Raw genomic sequence first — 18,024 nt, forward strand, 5'->3', positions numbered from 1 at the left:
GCAGCCTCGGCGCTCCCATTGGTTGCGGAAAGGTGAAATTGAAACCACGGTAAACTTTTGACCCTGTAGCAGTTCTTGTGGAACGCCTTCCCCTTGCCAAGAGCAGAGCTCCCCCCCTTCCTGTATGTATTCGCTGTGATCGTGCCGTGCTGCATGCAGCCTCTCCGGGGGGGGAGTAGCAGAGAACAAGCACAAGCAAGTAGCTGGCGTGTTCAACTAACGGTAAAGCTGGGAAATATCTTGCTACTAATGCCAGCGATCTTTTAAAACTCTGATCAGTAAACAAGTAGGAATCCGTTTTTCAACTTCCAAGATGGTTTCTGTGTGGTTAAAAAAAGCCCAAATTGATGCTGACTATCACGGCTAATTAGAAACTAGGGAAGGGAGGATGAGTCATCAGGCGCACTGGCACGCCGGCTGCAGTGAGCCCTGCCTCTTAATAAAGGGGCTTGGGCTTTGAATTGTGAGATTGCGATGGCTTCTTACTAAAATCTTAGGTAGGAGTGTTCTCTCTACTACTGCTTAGTTCACAAGTTGCTGTGTTAAATACGCTTTTACCTCTCGGACTTCTTTTTTCTGTACTGTTTTTCTGTTCCTGTATATCTTCCTTAAATAAAGGAACGTATTTGTGCAGTCTGGGAAACGAGCAGCGCCAGCTCAACTTAATCCACAACTTGCAAAGTGTAGCAGGCTTATGGTAGCCATGTTACTGTACAATTTTTTTATTGGGGTAGGGTGACTGCAACAAATTCTGGAGCCCATTACAGTGCAAGTCAGTTCCATGCTGCACAGATTCTGGCCCTAAAAAAATCCAAATATCTGTGGTCAAGAACATTCACCTTCCCTCTGTGGCTTTGCCAAACCAGACGAATTAAAGCAGCATTACGTTTTCAATGAAGTATGAATATAAGGTTTAGTTAATTCGTGTTTCTTGCCCCTTAAACATGTCTGTCTTTTTACTGACAAAAGAATAGCTGACTTGGTTACTTCACTGCATCAGCTGCCATCTCCCCCTCCCCCTCGCAGCACAGGTATTAGCCTGCTATTCGTCCTGCAGCATTAAGCTTACTGAATGTTAAGTGCCACTTAATCAAGGAATCACTCAGCACCTTACTTAGAGATAACATTCAAAACTCTTCCTTGACAAAGAAACTTGACTCTTGACTACTTCAGGCTGCTGTTTTCACCTCTCTAGTGGCTTGTTCTTGCAAATAGCTTTGTCAGATTTATATAGCCTGTTCATTTTCCTAATGAGATTAGGGTGGGGAGGAGGCCTCAACTGCTGTGATTTGAATTTTTAAAAATGCACTTCAATGAGTAGCTCTTTCCTGGTTAAGAAGTGTTTAATTTACAGCAGTGTTAGCGTAGTGGGACAAGATGGTGAGGGTTTGGTGTTGGCCTCTTGTTCTTGCTACGGTTTTATCTGGGAGCTGAGGAGGGAGTCTCCTGAAGCACTGCCAGCCGCATCGAGGGAACAATGAGCATGATATGATTAATAGCAGATCCCCTGCCCCCCCTTGTGCGCAGTTCTCCTTGCAACAGCAAAAGAAACACGCGCTTGTGATGATAGTTGGTGGCCTCCCTGTTTGTTCCCGTTAGTGTTCCCAAGCAGCAGCTATTACATACTTTATTTTTCCCTGCTCCCTGTCATTCTTTGTTCTGTCTTCACTGCGCTTGTGTGCGTATTGTCTGTCCCTCATTGTCCCTCTCATGGCGGTTCGTCTGCCTTCCCAATGGAGCTGCACCGAAGCAACAAATCATACTGCTATCACGGTGAGATGAAATAAATACTTTTCTAAAGGAAAGAAGAGTGGTCGAGTAACAACTATTAGGAACTAAGAATCACCTGCAGACTCCATTATTTAACTGTCATTTAAATGTCCCTATGTCAAAGGTTTCTCTTGTACAGTTGCATGATTGCATTGTGGTAGCATTAGTTGCACGTGCATTTTGGTATTGATCTTTGTGAATTATTCTTCTAAAAGTTTAACTGCTCATATGCTAGAAATGGGCAATCTCTGAACACATTACTGTGTATGCCAGCATTAGGGTAGGGAACTGGCAAAAAGTGAACCCTGACTCTGAAACTAAGGAAACACAAACTTCACTAGGCTTGTAAATTCTGTAACTTTAAAGTATCATTTTTTCGGGAGAGTGGGAATTGGCTGATTTATGGCTTTTGAAGATTATTATTAACAACTAACTGTTCAACATGCAAAAATGAGTAGTGCAACCTTTATTTCTAATAAAAATAGCCTGAATGGCTATTGTTGGTGCATTTTGTAACCTAAAAGCCCAGAATGAGCAGTCACAAACTGAAAATAAACTACTGAGCTCTATGCTGTTCCACTCTGTTTATTCAGGGTAGACTTTGAGGTTGGTTGCATCTCTTCACTTTCCTCGTGCTAATTGCCAGCTGCTTTGGAGGCTGCAAAATGTCCTTTTAGGATTCCCCCCCCCCCCCACCAAGAGTTCCAAACTGTGAGAAATTTGAAATGGGCAAGTTCATGCTGAGGTATTCTCATCTACTCTAGCCGTTGTCTGGAGTGAGCCGTTCCTCTTGTCCTGTTTTGCCAAAGGAGTGGAAGATGAGGAAGAGGAGATTCTGGAGCACAGCTGGTCAGCTGAGTACATGGCTTTATGTTTCAAAAATCGTCGTTGATACTTTGCTTCTGTAGTCTGCCTCAAAGTGTCTGCAGGCTTATTCCCCTAGGTCTCCTGGCTCTGGTCAGGTAGTCGCGTGGTAAGCCGGCTTCTGGGATGTAGTATTAAAGCTAGTCACCTCGCAGCCCTGCCTCCCCCAGATGAGTTCCTAGGTGTCAGTTCTGGCATAAATGAGATGCTGAAAAATGCAAGCCTGCAGTGGTCTACAGTCTTCTTTTCTACTACCAATGTGTTCCTGCCTTCTCTCCTTTTATTTCCTTTTCAGCTGGAGGTGAAACTTCCTATCTGCAGTCCAGGTGCTTCTCCTGTCACAGGATTCAATAAGCAGCCTTTCCCCTGCTGCTGCTTCAGTCGGCCTGCGTCCCCAGGCAGTTCTGTGGGGATCCTGCTGGGGATCTCCAGTGAAGAGTGAACTCTTGTCCCTGTGGGTCCTCTGCAGTAATGCTGGGTAGAGTTTTGGAAATGTAAATCCCTCTTTGAAGAGCTGTTAGATATGGAGACATAGCTTTTGTAGGAAATCTAATGATCAGGACTAAAGGTCTTAAAAGCACTTTCAACTAACTTTCAAATCCAGTTTTGTTCTATCCTTGGAGCAGGTTTATAACAGCAACTTCCTAAAAGACAGTGAATAAAATCAGTGTGTGTATTCTCTCACCTTCCTTGCTAGCATGGCCTTAATTTTTCTAAGTTCTCTTGCATGCCATCAGGATGTAGCAAAATGGGTAGATGCAAAACTTTTTAAGCTGTAGACATGTTGATTTCTTTAAGTGTATGCATGTGTACTTACGATCTTGTTTCTCCAGCACTAGAGTTCAGGAATCAGTGTTTTTATATATATGTTTGTATATATAGGTATGTGTGTGCATGTGCACACACAAAACTATGCAGAGCAGAGTGGTGCGATCCTAGTGAAGCAGATCTTCTCTAAATACCTGTGAACTACGTGTAGCCTTCTGCACTTGCTTGAAAAATGTGGTAAGTATAAGGATTGGTTGCTATAGCCGAAAGGATTTTATGCTTTTCTAATCTCTGTAGGTGGTATTATCTGCAGGGTTGTTGCTCCTACATGTCTCTGGGTTAATGTGCCCCAATAGGTTGTTTTAGGTAGAGATCTTCTCAGTCTCACAAACCGCAAGGAGGGTAAATCGTAGCTTTGCTGCTGACTTTTACTGAAGAGCAGAGCAGGATGTTTATTCTGCAATGTTTTGGGAAAAGTCTGCTTTATTTCTAGTATAGCTTTAAAACCTATTTTCCAGTTGTTTGTTTGTGTGGGAGTTTGGGGGCTAGAGGCAGGACCGGGTAGGATTGCTCAAAGAAATTCTACCTGCTAATGTAGAGCTGTCCTTGTCATTTACCTCCAGCTTATTTTTTTGTATTCCTGAAAGCTGCTCTTACCTATCCTAAGTGACCACCAGCACTAATTTCTCCAAGCTTCTCTTCTGATGTTTATTGAGTAAATAACACTTGTCTTGTAGGTTGATTATCAGCATAACCCATCTGGCTCTTTCTCAAAGCAGTGCATGAAATTTAAATAATAGAGAGATTGCGTCCATGAACAGATGCCAGATGGAAAACAGAAAACTGGCTAAAGTGCTCCATAACTGTTGCATTTGCCCATTTGTGGTATGTAGCCTTCTTATGATAGTCTGTTGAAGTCCAGAGCAGGAAGACTAAGACAACAAAAGGGATCAGTTTTACAGTTTGTGGAATAAAAACTTCTCCATGACATATCGCTGCACCATGCCCATTGATCACTCTCTCCAAACAGATGAATGTGAAAATGCATAGTTTTCTCCAAGATAATTAAATTAAAAGCACAATAAAATAAGTAGTCTTTACACTAGTCAACTTTCATTCTCAAAGTGAAATCAGGGAATGTCTTCCGAAGTCAAGAATCTGATGAAGACAGATAGATTCATGGCAAAAATGATAGGCCAGCAAAACCGGTAGGCCTTTGTCTTGCCAGCTCCAACAGGATATTGTAGCCGTTTGGTGATGATGCTGCGAAAATAGAGGATGAGTATTTTTCCTTTTGGATGTTGCCGCTTAAACATACTCCTGTTTTGAGCAGTGGAACAGAGAACTGTAAACATTCCTTTATAATAAATCTCAAGGCTATGATGTGATAGAGAATAGGAAAATTAGCTATGCTTATTTACATTTTTTTCTAGCTGTAGGCTCTGTCTGTCCTATGGAGAAAAAAGGGCCATGTGTACTGAAGATGGAAAATTATGAAAAGAAGTTTGTTTTACTTTCAAGAAGGATTTCTTATGTCTCACAGTAGGAGAAATAATTTTGCTTTTCATTCAATGCTTATTTAACATAAATATAAATGGAGAGGGCAGAACTGAATTATCTTGGCTATGCAAGTAGAGGAGGAGGAAGAAGGGGAACTGCAAGCTCTATGTTGGTCTCGGTATCCTTTTTAATTTATCTATGATTGTCATTGTTCACAGAAAAAAAACTTGTGTAAATAGTGTCATTTCCCATGTTATGTTGGTGGTAATGTCAAGAATTCTGAATTAATACTTTTAAATGGTATATGGCAAATATATTGATAACTTTATGCTTCCTTTTCACTTTTCCAGTTTCTAATATTCATTAGGTGATTTGTTGTTTCAAAAGCTGTCATTCCCTTTCTCCTCCCTCCAATACTGTTAAAAGTAGGAAAGGTTGCTTTGTTTTGGACTTCTTTCTTTTTTCATTTGCCTCTTTACAACCTATGTAATGTTCTCCTGGGTCCTGTGTCAACTTCACCAGTTCGTTGTAGTGACAGTATTTGAATTGAAGATTTCAATCAGTAAGGCACCTACTTTAAAATATCCTAAAATTGAAAGTGAAGAAAATTCAGATCAGCATGGAACTTCCTTAAATCTGCTGTAAGAGGCAGAAAAAAATGTTTGGAGAGAATAAGAGTCTTATGTTTGCAGGGGGACAGTGGGGGAATCCTGTTAAATGAAAGTCAATACATTTAAAATTGATAAAGAAGAAAAAAATTCACCTATAAACTTAGGCACATTATATTAGACAAGTTAATATCTTTAAAAGTATTTTGCATTTTTTGGATAGGAGAATATTTATAGCTGTAGTTAGTAGAGCTTATATTTAAAGGATATTCTGCGGTATATATTAGTTTGCTACTAATTCCCAGAAGCTAAACCTCCCTTTGGTAGACTTGTTTGCCTCCTCACCCTTTTTCAGTACTGAGGAGTACTGCACTTCTGCTATCACATGGCATGATAAATCCTCGACCTTATGGCAAACAGCTGTTGATAATCAACACACTAGTGGTGGAAACACTGCCTTTATATTAAGGAAATACCCCTTCTCTTTTCCTTTTCTGTTACTTTATGGGCATGTAATATTGAATGTTAATTAGGTGTCTTTAGAAGCCCTTTCTGGTCTTTCTGAAAGTAAAGCACTCTGAAGTTGCAATTTTCTTTGTTGCTTGCTTTGATTGTCTGTCAAAGCATGATTAGTATTGTTCCATGGAGCTTTTTTTTAGTAGTGTACCATTCGTGATCTCTTCATAGCCTGCCTCAGTCAAAGGTTTCACAGAGGTGCAGGGACAGCCTTTGAGAAACTTAGAAGGCTGCTAGTCGTTCCTTGGCTCAGAAAGTTAGGAAGATGCTGGCTTGCTTGGCTGTAAAAGCAAAATTAGTTTTTGCTTTTAGAAAACTTAATTTGGTGTATTTAAAGTACAGTCATTAAAAAAAAAAATCAGCCATCTTCTTGAGGAGTGAAAGAGAAAGGATTTAGTGGTTTTTAAGGTGTTTTTTTTTTTTTTTTTTTTTTTTTTGTCCTGTAAGCTAGCAGACCTAAGATGGTTTTTTGTTGGTATCTTAGGATCTCCGATGGGTAACTGAAGAACTTCTGCCCTGCTTGTGCTGCATGGCAGCTGTTTGCCAATGCAGAACCACTGCAGTTTGCAGAACCGTATTTTAAGAGCCCACTTTCATTGTGCTTAAAATGCTCTGCTGTGATGGGTGTCACCTGAGCAGCTTCGGAGGAAACCACAGTGACTAGCTGCCATGTGGGCACAGCAGGGAGGAAGCCCTAATCTCCGCAGTTGCCCAAAGGTGATAGATAACATATCCCTTCTCGGAGTCAGAGTTCTTCTGCAAAGATCCTAGAATTTGAAAGAACCTCTCGATCTAGGAAAGATGTGTAATTTCTAAAGCAGTAAAAGTAACTATTTGGTGTTTACTGCAAAATGCCAGGACTCGTGGCTCTTTCATAATCCAGAGCTATGGTATCATTTACAAATAGTGGAATTTTAACTCTTTCATTACAGGTGGATGAAGGTTACCTCTCCTCCAAACTAAATTTCACTTTGGTTTTAAGATCAAAAGATTTTGGGAAGGAAATCATCTAGCAGTCTTCATAAAAATTGTGAGGACAAGGGGAAAATTAGAGAATATCATTTAAAGACTAAGCAAAATTTCTAAAATTTCTCAGTGAAGTGTTTGTATGTCTTCTGTAATGTTTTAAGGCTTCAAACTAGAGCTGTTATGGCTGACATGAATGAACTGTTTTCAGCTTCACTGGCTATTTTTGCTGGTCAATGGTAGGTACACTGTGATACTTAATCTGACATTTTTTTGTCATTCTTAGTACCTATCCCTTCCTTTTTTTGTATACCTACATACACTAATATGTGGATATATTTAATAATCTGTCTCTTTGAAAGTAGCTGTTTTGAAACGTTGGTATGAGGATTATAGCATTAAGAAATATGTAATGTTGATACTGATTCATTTTAAGCAGAGCACACAAACATTGCTCTTGAGAACCGTACATCATCTTGGTGGTATTAATAGTTCATCTATTTTAGGTTGCAGCCTTTTCATTAGGGCTTCTGCCTTGGTTGGTCAGTTCTAGTATCACATCGCCAATGCTGGTGTCAGGGCAGTTGCAATGAGTGCTGTAAACCAAATGCGGAAGGGGAAATTTTCATACTTTGCTGTTCTTTATGCTATAAAAATCTGAAGAGCCTTTGTATACAGCTGAAACTCCAGTGTTTGCTCTGATTAGTGCTTGTAATGACCTTCTTGGTCAAGGGATGTCATTTTGATATTTACATTGCTACAGATACTGCAACTTTTGTAGTAAGTCTAATTGGTAAATTGCCACTGTTTTCAGCAACTGTTGTTTGATTTCTGCAACAGTGACGTTCAATGTGAAAGAAAATTTAGATTACTTATTACAGCTATAAATAAGTGGTCAGTTCTCCGTGTCATATTTAAATAAAAATTGTGAATACTGTGGGACACAGATAACTGTTTTTATTAGGTTATTGTTGATGTTCTTACAAAACATCAAATAGACTGGAATAATGAGTTTAAATAGAAATTATTCAAATTTAGACATCAGGTTCAACATAGATCATAGTACGAGAACATACAGTTGAGCAAACAGATAGTTAAACTTTTTTTTTTTTTTTTTTTGGCTCTGTGTGCTGTGTCTACAGCTATGTTTCTAAATAGCCTGGGAAATAACCAGTTCTAAATAAAATTTAGGTCTCCTGATAGGACAAAACATATTTACTGCATCTTTCCTTTTATGTTAATAAGAATATTCAGATAAGAGATCTTTTTTTCCTACTGAAGATAAAATTTTGAATAAATATTACTTTTGGCCTAAGTAATTCTACTGGAGCTGATGACAGAATTCTCACTGAATTCAAATGAAGCCGTGTTAGACCAATGGTAAGTGCTTTTGAAAATCCCAGCAGAAGTATATTAAGTTTCAGGTGATCAAAATACTTATATAAGTACAGAGGTGGAAAGTGCTTGATACAACACACGTACTTTATGATCTCTCAACACACCGAGCTTTTGACCTGCTCAGGAAAACGAGCTTGACACTTTTATTAAAAATTCACAAAAGACTATCATAGTGCTTTAGATGTACCTGCAGAAAAAGAAACCTCCTTGTTAACATGATAGTCACAGTGAAACCTTTTCAAGTACATTAGTACCAAGCCACTGCCTGGCTTGATAACGGTAGCTGAGTGATCATTTTTCATATACACGAAATGATAAATTGAATCTGGTTTCGGATGGGGGAGCTGGAGAACCAGTGGGTCTTAGTTGGATTGCACTGTAAATAGGAATAATTGACCTATTTATATCACATTTGAAAGTAACATTTCCTAATGGTAAGCTCTGACAATCTGATCCCCACCACAACCTTTTTTATACAATTAGTGTTCCAATACTGTGCTCGCTGCAATGCACCTCGGCTAATTCTGCAAGATACAGCTAGCATTTTATAAGGAGATGGCAGGAAATGTTTAAGTTCGTGCTGCTGAACAAGACCTTATTGGAAGAAGTTTTATTCAAGGTTGCTATAATCAAGTCCACAAAAAAGAAAATTTTTTTTAAGCTTATTTTGCTCTTGAATTTTTGAACACTGTAGTTAACATCTTTCTTTAAGCTGTGACAACTTCCTCTATTTTGGTATGCCAGTCTCATACTCATCCACCCAGGAGAGAAAGTGACTGTATTTTTATGTAAATTGTAAAAGTTCATTGAAAAAAAAAAAGGGAAAAAAAAGAACAAAGAAAGAAAAGAAACACAGAAATTGGCAGTGGAAATAAGAAAAAGTTTTTTCCTCTTACTTTTTTTTTTGATTAGGTTTCATGTTGGATGTGTCTGCTTTGCTAGAATATGTGTATTAGAGTGTAATATGTAACTTTTACCAGAGATTTTGAAAATACTTCCATTAGTAACAGTGTGATGATTTTATCCATGTAGTGTTACCCTGTTTTCATGTTTTAAAATTTTAACTTCCAAACTTTTGACCTTGGGTAGATATTGCCATGTATAATGCATTATATTCAGCTGGGGAAGTAAAAATTGCATTTTTCTGGGCTCTGATTTGTGGGAAAAAATAGTGTGTATTGGGCTGCATTGCCTGACAACTGATATTTATCAAGGGGAACAGGAGCTTTACAAGAGTAAAACAAATTTTTAAGCAACTTTCAAAGCTTTGCATGTATACACATGTTCAGCATATGTCTTGCAACTTTGAACATTTTGTTTGGAAAATATTAACTGTCATGCAGATGAATCCAAAATATAAACCTGTAACGATTTTTTGCATAGAGAATTTAGTAAAAGCATTAACATTATGTAAACTGGCACTATAATGTAAACCCTGTAAGAGTAAAATTAAACGTTTAAAGCTGAAAAATATCTTATTGCTAGCAAATGTTTTAGTGAACTTCAGAAGTGGACCAGTAAAGTGTTTGTACTTTCAATACACTGGATTGTTTTGAATGTATGATACTGTTTCATAAGCATACAGTTCCTAGAAAGCATGGAATTAAATACAGTAAAAATACTATTTCTTATTAGAATAAAATGCTAAAGGTTCTATTTAAAAACTTTAAAAAGTGGAGACGAATTTTCTTTCAATAATGAACAAACTGATTAAATAGCCATTTTGATATCTTTGCAAACAGTTAGTATACATTTGCTAAATAACAAAAAACTTGTTCTACTTGCTTCAAATGCCTTAAAGAATGATGTGATTGTCTTAAATGTTCAAAACTATGTAATTATTCTTGCTTAATAATCCCCTGAAAGTTATCTGAAAGTAATAATTATTTTCATATTTAAAAACATTTCTGTTAGTCTAAATAGTATGCTGGACTATTTTTAGTCTCATAGTTTCCTGTTACTGCAGTAACTCAGTATATTGATAAACAGATCACACTGGTCTGCTGCCAGGTAACTTGAAATGGTATGTGACTCCTAAAGATAAAATGCAAGAGTATGGTTGTGATCCTCATCTTCTTAAATTCTGATCAACAGTATGAGGTACATTTTTCTCCTTAATATCTTACTAATGTCCATGCTAAATACTGACTAAGTTTGTCACTTGCAGATGAAAGTTGTTGCAGGTGACCTAAGAAATGATTTTTTTTTTCTTCCTTAAATAATATCCAGATTGCTAACGTCAAAAGATGAATTAAACCTTATTGTAGGGCTGTACTAATAAGGGTGTTGGAAAAAAAGTTAAGAAAATGTGTAATTAAGTATTTTCTAAGGTCTTTTTTAGGGTCATAACTAGAAATTGTATTCAATTAATGATTCTATTGCAGCTTGTAAGGACTAATGATCAGAATCATTGAGACCATAACAATGAATGGAGTTATGCTGAAGAAATTAAACTGCTTCTGATTTTATACTACTACTTTCTTCTTTTCCTAAACTTTCTATAGAGTATTCAGTTTCCCACTGGTCTCTTGATATTAATGTTTCTTCTACTGTTAGTGTAAAGGTAGAATTGAACATGATGGCCTTTTCATCTGTTTGTTTTCATGAACTATTAAAAATTCATAATAGTTACTTGAAATCTGAGATGTTCATACCAATATTGTAAGTAATATTGAACTTTTTTCACTGTGTGTTTCCCTAACAAAAGACTTAATTAACATCCGTCCTGCTTTTCAGTCAAATGTAATTTTCTCTTTAAAATAGACAAGATATGTTTTCTTTCTCTCCCTCCATCTGTAGAACAATCTCAGTTTCTTTGGTTTCTTTAGTTCTTCTGTCTGAGATAGAAAGAAGTCTCTTGGCTGATACACCAATCTAGATATTATCAATGAGCAGTGTTGGATTCTGACAAAATATCAAGCCACCAGGATGTTTTTGTCTTGCAATGCCAGGGCAATTGCAAACAGTATTTCACTGAGAAGTCTTCAAATCTACTTATTAGGCAGGCTGAGCGCTTCATATTAAAAATCCAGTATTATTCAATATCTATCCCCCTTGCATAAGTTCATGCTGTATGTTGCAATCTGGTTTTTAAGACAGACTTCAAAATTTCTGCCTTTGTGTCCCTAGGATTTTATGTACCTAAGACCATGCACCTTTTTGAGTTAGGAGGGCAATCACAGTCTGAACTGTTTTGCAGAATTCCCATCCTCAGTACTCTGCTATTCTCTCTTTTAACAGAACAGGAGAGAACTGTGCAAGTTGTAGTACGAAGAAATACTTCACAAGTGCCATCATAGTTGAAGAATGGAAGTCAAGCTGGAGCTTCAGTCTTTACCAGACCAGTTTGTTAAAAATTGGAGGTTCAGGATGGGATTTCCTTGCTCCAGTTTGGCAGCCACAGGTTTTTAAACATCTGTTGATCTCAGACGCTTGTAAGAGGCAGAGCATTTCCACTGCATTTTAGTGTTGTTTTGGACTGATCTCAGCAAAAATTGTGATGGTAATTGCAGCAGCTCTTAAATTCTCCCTGTTTATTTGCTGACCTTAAGTGGACTTACTTTGGTCTGATCATTTCAAGATGTTGCTAATGCATAGCCAGCTATTAAAAGTCATGCAGACAGCAAGTAAGTCAGAGTGAGATGACATTAGAAAGTGTCCCTTCCTTGGGGCTTGTTGGTCTCGAAATAATCCATAGATTTTAACTAGTGTCATTAAAAGCTTTGCAAATTCATTTAAGGCAATTAATGCATTGATTTATGACATTTTAAAATTACAAAACAAATCATAACAAGAAAAAAAGTTGACTTTATTTAGCAGCTTGAAGACCCTTGAGAACCCTAAACTGTAGTAGTAAAATTTGGTCTTGCAGACAAAATATGCTGTATTGCATGGCAGAAAATGTCTTTATGAACAGAAACAAAAAATAGTTAGAGTAGTTGTGCCAGTATTGTTGCTTTTAATTACCTGTGAATGTCTCTGTGTTACACATAATTCAGAAGATCCTTGATGTTTCATTTTTCTCTTTAGCAGTTAGTGTCCCTGGTAGGATGATGGGCTACTGGATCTGTTACAAATGTTAAATTTCTTCCTTATCAGATGTTTTCATATACTTTTATCCTGTGAAGTCTTCCTTCCATCATCACTATTCCCCCCCCTCCCCCGCCCTGTACTTATGCCCAAGAAAAACCCTCTTTTGTATGTGCACACACTTTGTTCCTGAAGAAAGCTCTTGTAAAATCTTACGTTATTTTTCTTGGGATATCTTTGGTTACTATTGCTGGAAATCTGGGTGATTTCTCATTGCAATGACAAACTGTTATTTCTTTTTTTTTTCCAGCTAGTAAATACAATATGGTTGCAGTGAGTTGAAACTTGTCTGTCAAGCTTGTTTCTTGGCTAGGCCCATTTTTGGTTGAATTACAGTCTTTATTTCACATTTGTACCATGCAAACTGCCAAAGAAGAATAGGGGGAGTGGCGGCGGTGGAGGTAATGAGAGGAGAATAACTCTAACTGCTTGATACTATCAGGTTCGTCTGACATTGGTCTTGAAAATGCAAGAGGAATGTGTTAGTGGGTAGAAAAATTGGTGGTGGTCTGTTCAATGTAGAAAAGTTGAAACAGTTCAATTTTGTGCTGTATGTGGGAGTGAAATGTTGCTGTTAAAATGGTAGAGTCTGTGTGCCTGCACACACGCTGTGTGTCTGTGTACATCTGTATAGTCAACAACAGTGTATGTTTTGCAAGTGCTTAAAAATGGTCTTAAAAGTGAAAACCAGGTGAGAATCTTGCTTTCAAAGTTAGATTTTAGCATACTGTCTTAATTTTATGCATACTTTCTCTATGTGCTCAGGTACTTGTTGGAGGAAAATATATTTCTGCCTGTAAAATTTTTGTTCCTTTATTTTTTCTCTCCATGTGAAGTAGCTGTAGGCATCATGATACAGAACTGCGGAGGTTAAGAATGACTAGGGCTGTATAAATCCTTTGTTTTAAAAAGCGTTCGCTAGTAGCAAAAATGGGAGATAAGCTTTATTTTTATCATTGCTGGTCACTGGTATTGAACAGCAAATTCTATAGGATGGAATATGGTGACATTAGCATGCTATAATGAAATCCACTTTTGTGCTGTACTGTTGCTACAGTGATTGTCTGCAGAACTCATTTTACAATAGAGTGAAACTCTTAAACATATACTGCAGTACAGGTGCTGTATTTGCAGCGTATGTTCTCGTTTGGTTGAGTAATCTTAGATAACTTCTCTGGTTTCAAATGTATGTTAGTTCACTTACAATCAGTCTAGAAAATGGGGGAAGTGATTAGCACAGAGGTAATTTTTGAAGACCTTGGTAAGTCTGTGTGTTATTCCCTAATTAAGGAGCCTGCATGCCTGTTTTACCAATGTTTGTGTTACCTACGAGGTAAAATGTAGGTGTAAAGCTGCATGGTAAACTGTATCTGTGTTACTGTGCCGCTATATTTATACTTTCATAATTATAGTGCTTATGGCTTCCCAGCTGAAAACTTGCTCAAGGTAACATAATTTGTATCACATTAGAGTGTTTTAAGTCCAGTTACTTTCGTCTGAGGTATGTATAATGTAGATAGGGCGTTTTATTTATGTAATAATGCTAATAAGTCTTCTCATGTGAAAAAAACCCCAAACTTTAGTTTTGAGTTTTACAAATCTTTACTATGCATAGTTTCTCATGATGCACTGATGGCCAAGCACCTCTTCATTCATTCTCTAAAATATTTTTTGTCTAGGTTCATTTGCTTATTTTTGTTTGTTCATGACCTAAATTATTGTAATATATTTTATCTTAGAGTAATTTTGAAGGACAATTAGAAGTTACAGCTAATGTAGTGTTTAATATTTTTCATAATAAAGTGTTTATCAGTCTGAGAAGGCAAACAATTGCTTTTTGTTCACATTTGTGTATGTCTCTGTTGCAGATTGCAGTACTGCTATTTTTTTTCAAATTTCATTATATTTGCTATTTCTCTTCAAACCCCAACTGTGACAATGACATGACTAGCAAAGCATCTCATTTTTCATTTAAAAAGAAAAAGGTTTTCCATTTTCCCAACACCATAAAAGAGAATTTGAAAATATTGAGAGTTTACCTTGAAGTCTGGCTGAAGAAAAGGGGGAAGCAAAGATGACCTCTTTGCTTTTAAATGAAGTTATAGGAACAGAAAAGACCTTGTGGTTTATTTACGTAATAGGGGTGTCTGATTCATAATATTTAAAAATATTCAGATTGCCATTGCTAAGATAAAACTACTAATTTGGGAATTCAGGGATTCTGCACTGGATTTCAGTTCTTCTCTAAGTGGAAATCAAAGCCCTGAATACCATGTGAAGTGCCTTTGACTGCCTAGGTCCACATTATCTAAGAGTCTGTATTACTGAGTATTAAAAGAGCTAAAGTATCTTTAGTTTTATCTCTAACTTTCTGAAGCAGTTGAAGGAGGGAAGGAGACAAGAATGTGAAGTTTCACACACATTGTGATACAGATACGTGAGTAGTGTAGGGAACGCTGAAACTGAGACTCCATTTGCTTGGATAACTTCTGAGCACTGACAAGGAAGGTGCTGAGCAGCCCCTCGTAGAGGAGAGTCTAAAAAGGACCTGTGAATCCCCTTGCTTTTTGTTGAAAGTAGAAACCGCTTTTTGAAAAATAGGATGAGAAACGTGAGTTTTGACTATATATTTAACTATATGTATTTGTAAACTGGAAATTACAAAAAAAATTAGTGAGTTGCACAGTTCAGATTTTCACTGAACTGTTCTGCCTCCTCTCTCAGATTGGCCTTTGGCTGATAAATGCTCGAAATTGGGACTTTTAGAAAATATTAGATGTTCAGAATCATAGCACCATAGTAGGATAAATCCTGCTAGTTTTTCTTAAGCTTGATCTCTACTAAGGAAGCTTCCTGGTAAATCTATATCAACAAACCTCTTAGTAAAATCACATTTCGTACTGGCAAAGGAGTCTCTATACAAGTTCTCTGAACAAAATAGACTGTAGGTAAATACAGTTTTGCCACTGCACTCAGGCAGTTCAAACATAATAATCTTTTTACATGTTTTAACAAATTCAGGATGTCAAGAAATGTTACAATGATCAATCGAGGATCATACAGCTCATAAAGTGATTCTGTACAACTTTCATTTTCTTTTTCAGGGCTATTTTTTCCCCTCAAATAAGTTTATAGAGCAAAAGAGCAGAGTTTTCTGTTTGGTGAGTAAATATTTTTTAAATTTTTATGTTCAGTTGCTTAGCTGTTATCCACATTAAGGTCTTCAAAAGCCAACTTAATTCAATTCAATCATATGCACTCTTTCAAAAATCTGTATGAACAACACATTCTCAATGTGGATTCTCTCTCTTTTCTGTACTAACTTCCCTGCTTACAATCACTGTAATTTTACTGAAAGATGTTATTAAAACTTTTTTTTTTACTATTGCTGTGAATTTTATGTTCATTTCTACGTCAGTATTTTGTTTTCAGTATAATCTGTTTTAATCTACAAGCACTCTTAGTGTTTCAGGAGATTTTGTTTTAAGGTATACTGAGATCTTAAAGCATTAGTTCCTTAGGTATTCTGGCAGAGTTACGGCAACATATTTTTCCATTTCTCAGTCAAACTGGGGTCAGGCCAATGTTTCATCTAGCACCATCTTCTGTTTCCCGAGAGTGGCAGTAGGAGGCAGCAGATAGGGAGAGTGTGGGAACCTAGACAATTTGCACAGTCCTTTCACCTCCTGCCCCCGCAGCATCCACAGTGATTGCATTAGGGATGTTAGAAGGTAGATCTCTGCCTGTTTTCTTAAGTACCTGTTCATGAAGCTGTTGTCCCTGAATTTGTCTCGTCCCTCTAGAACCCATCCTCACTACCTCTGGTGATCACAGGCCACAGAAGCACTTTCTTCATCATTTAAACCTGCTAGAGTCACCTAGTGCCCCCTACTATTGGGACTGGGTAAACACCAGTTCCATATGTGGTTTAACCCTTGTCTTCCTGGTTTTGGAAACTTCAGTCAGCTCCACTTCAGCTTCCAGCACTCCAGACTGAAGAGTCTTTGCCTCTCCTCATAAGTTGGCTACTCCATCACCTAGATCTTTGCAGCTGTCCTTCTGTAGCTCCACTACCTTTGTCTTGAGATGCAGAAACCAGAACAGTGTCATCCAGTTGTGACTATGCCATGGTTTTACAGAGGGACAAAACAAAGTTTTAATCTCAGTGTTCTTCCTGATGGTGCCCAGCCCTTTTTTGGCCTTTTTGTTTGCTGTTGCTAAGCACTGAGCTGATGATTGCAAGGAGTTGTTGCTGAGAACACCAGAATGCCTCTCCTGGGTTGTAACTGCAAGTTTCGAGTTCAAGCAGGGTTTAGATCTCTCCCAGAATCCCCAGCAGTCTCTGAAGGCTTTCCCTTTTCAGAAGACATGCTATGTTGACTGTTTTCCTGCAGACCTTTTTTATCCATGTGCGTAGTGATCTTATTTTTTAGGACAGCTTCTGCCATATAACATGGATGGAAGTCAGACAAGGAATGAATGTCAAATTCCCTGGTCCATAGTTCCCTATATTCCCTCCAGATTTCTTCTTGTAAATAGGAGTTGCGCTGGTTACCTGCTAGTTCTCCAGTATAGTAGCAGTTTGTAATGACAGATTATACAGATTGACCAGCAGTTCTGAAGATTCACGTTTGAGTTCTTCTTGGATGAATGGTATCCTGGGGACTGATTAACATCTAGTATGTCTGGTTTAATACTTGCTCTGTATTTCCCTAAAATTCATCTTACTCCTGCAAGCTATTTGCTGCAAAGAACATGCTGAGTATGGGAATCTCCCAAGTACCGTCAATAGTGAAGACCAACACAAAGAGGCTCTCTGAGCTACGGCTTTATCCTCTCCCAGTGCCCCTTTTGTGCCATTGTCATCAAAAGGTCCACTGTCCCCCTAGCTGACTTCCTGCTTTTGATGTGTTTAAACATCTTTTTACCCTCAGTTAGAGAGTGCCGTGCACGGCAGTCTTCACATTCGTTTTTAGCCCTCTGTTTCCTGTTTACATTCAACTTGCCATGCTTTATGGGCTTTCCTGTTCTTCCCAGGTGGACAATCTTTCCACTTTTTAAATGCTGACTTTTTCCCTGTGGTAGCCTTCCTAAGTTTCTTATAGAACCATACAGGAGTTTTTTGATGTCTTTACTCTCTCCTCCAGAATCTGTGTAGGTGTAGCAGCTATTATCAGAAATTCATTTAAGAGCTGGCATCTTTTTTTGTCTCTTCCTCTCTCTCTTGTCACCTCAATCCAGGCACAGAGTGACAATGTAAGCACTTTTCCATCATGAATGCTGGGAGTATGCAGTGATGTCCTCGTGTATCACTAGAGATGTGGAATTTCCTATTCCATGGTGTTACTAAGCTGCATATTGTTCTTTAAACACAATTAATTTTATAGGAGAATAATATTGTCTTTGAGAATTTGTTTGATTTATGTGCACACACATTCACTGATTAATGTACTGATTTCCTTTTCCTTTTTTTCTGATGAAGACTGTTTAAAATATTTGGCTTTAATACTTTGGACTGGAGCTACAAAGGATGTGAAATATTGAA

At 37.7% G+C, this 18,024-nt stretch overlaps 1 protein-coding gene across 18 annotated transcripts in view; it reads left to right on the forward strand.

Annotated features, from left to right (window-relative positions):
• Positions 1 to 18,024, forward strand: part of NCOA3 (nuclear receptor coactivator 3) — a 99,287-nt gene that overhangs the window by 36,691 nt on the left and 44,572 nt on the right. For 3 of the 18 annotated variants that reach the window (XM_026071729.1, XM_026069243.1, XM_026077463.1), the window contains 2 exons: positions 3,517 to 3,639; positions 15,584 to 15,640. The exons of 10 other annotated variants lie outside the window; for them this stretch is intronic. The gene's annotated coding sequence lies outside the window, so the exon portion shown is untranslated. Of the gene's footprint in view, positions 1 to 2,929; positions 3,113 to 3,516; positions 3,640 to 15,583; positions 15,641 to 18,024 lie in introns of those variants that run through there. 5 more of the 18 variants (XM_026070917.1, XM_026078301.1, XM_026070059.1 and 2 more) reach the window with 3 other exon arrangements.

Source organism: Apteryx rowi, unplaced genomic scaffold (assembly GCF_003343035.1).
Source record: "Apteryx rowi isolate R43461 unplaced genomic scaffold, aptRow1 scaffold_0, whole genome shotgun sequence".
Taxonomy (NCBI): Eukaryota; Metazoa; Chordata; class Aves; order Apterygiformes; family Apterygidae; genus Apteryx; species Apteryx rowi.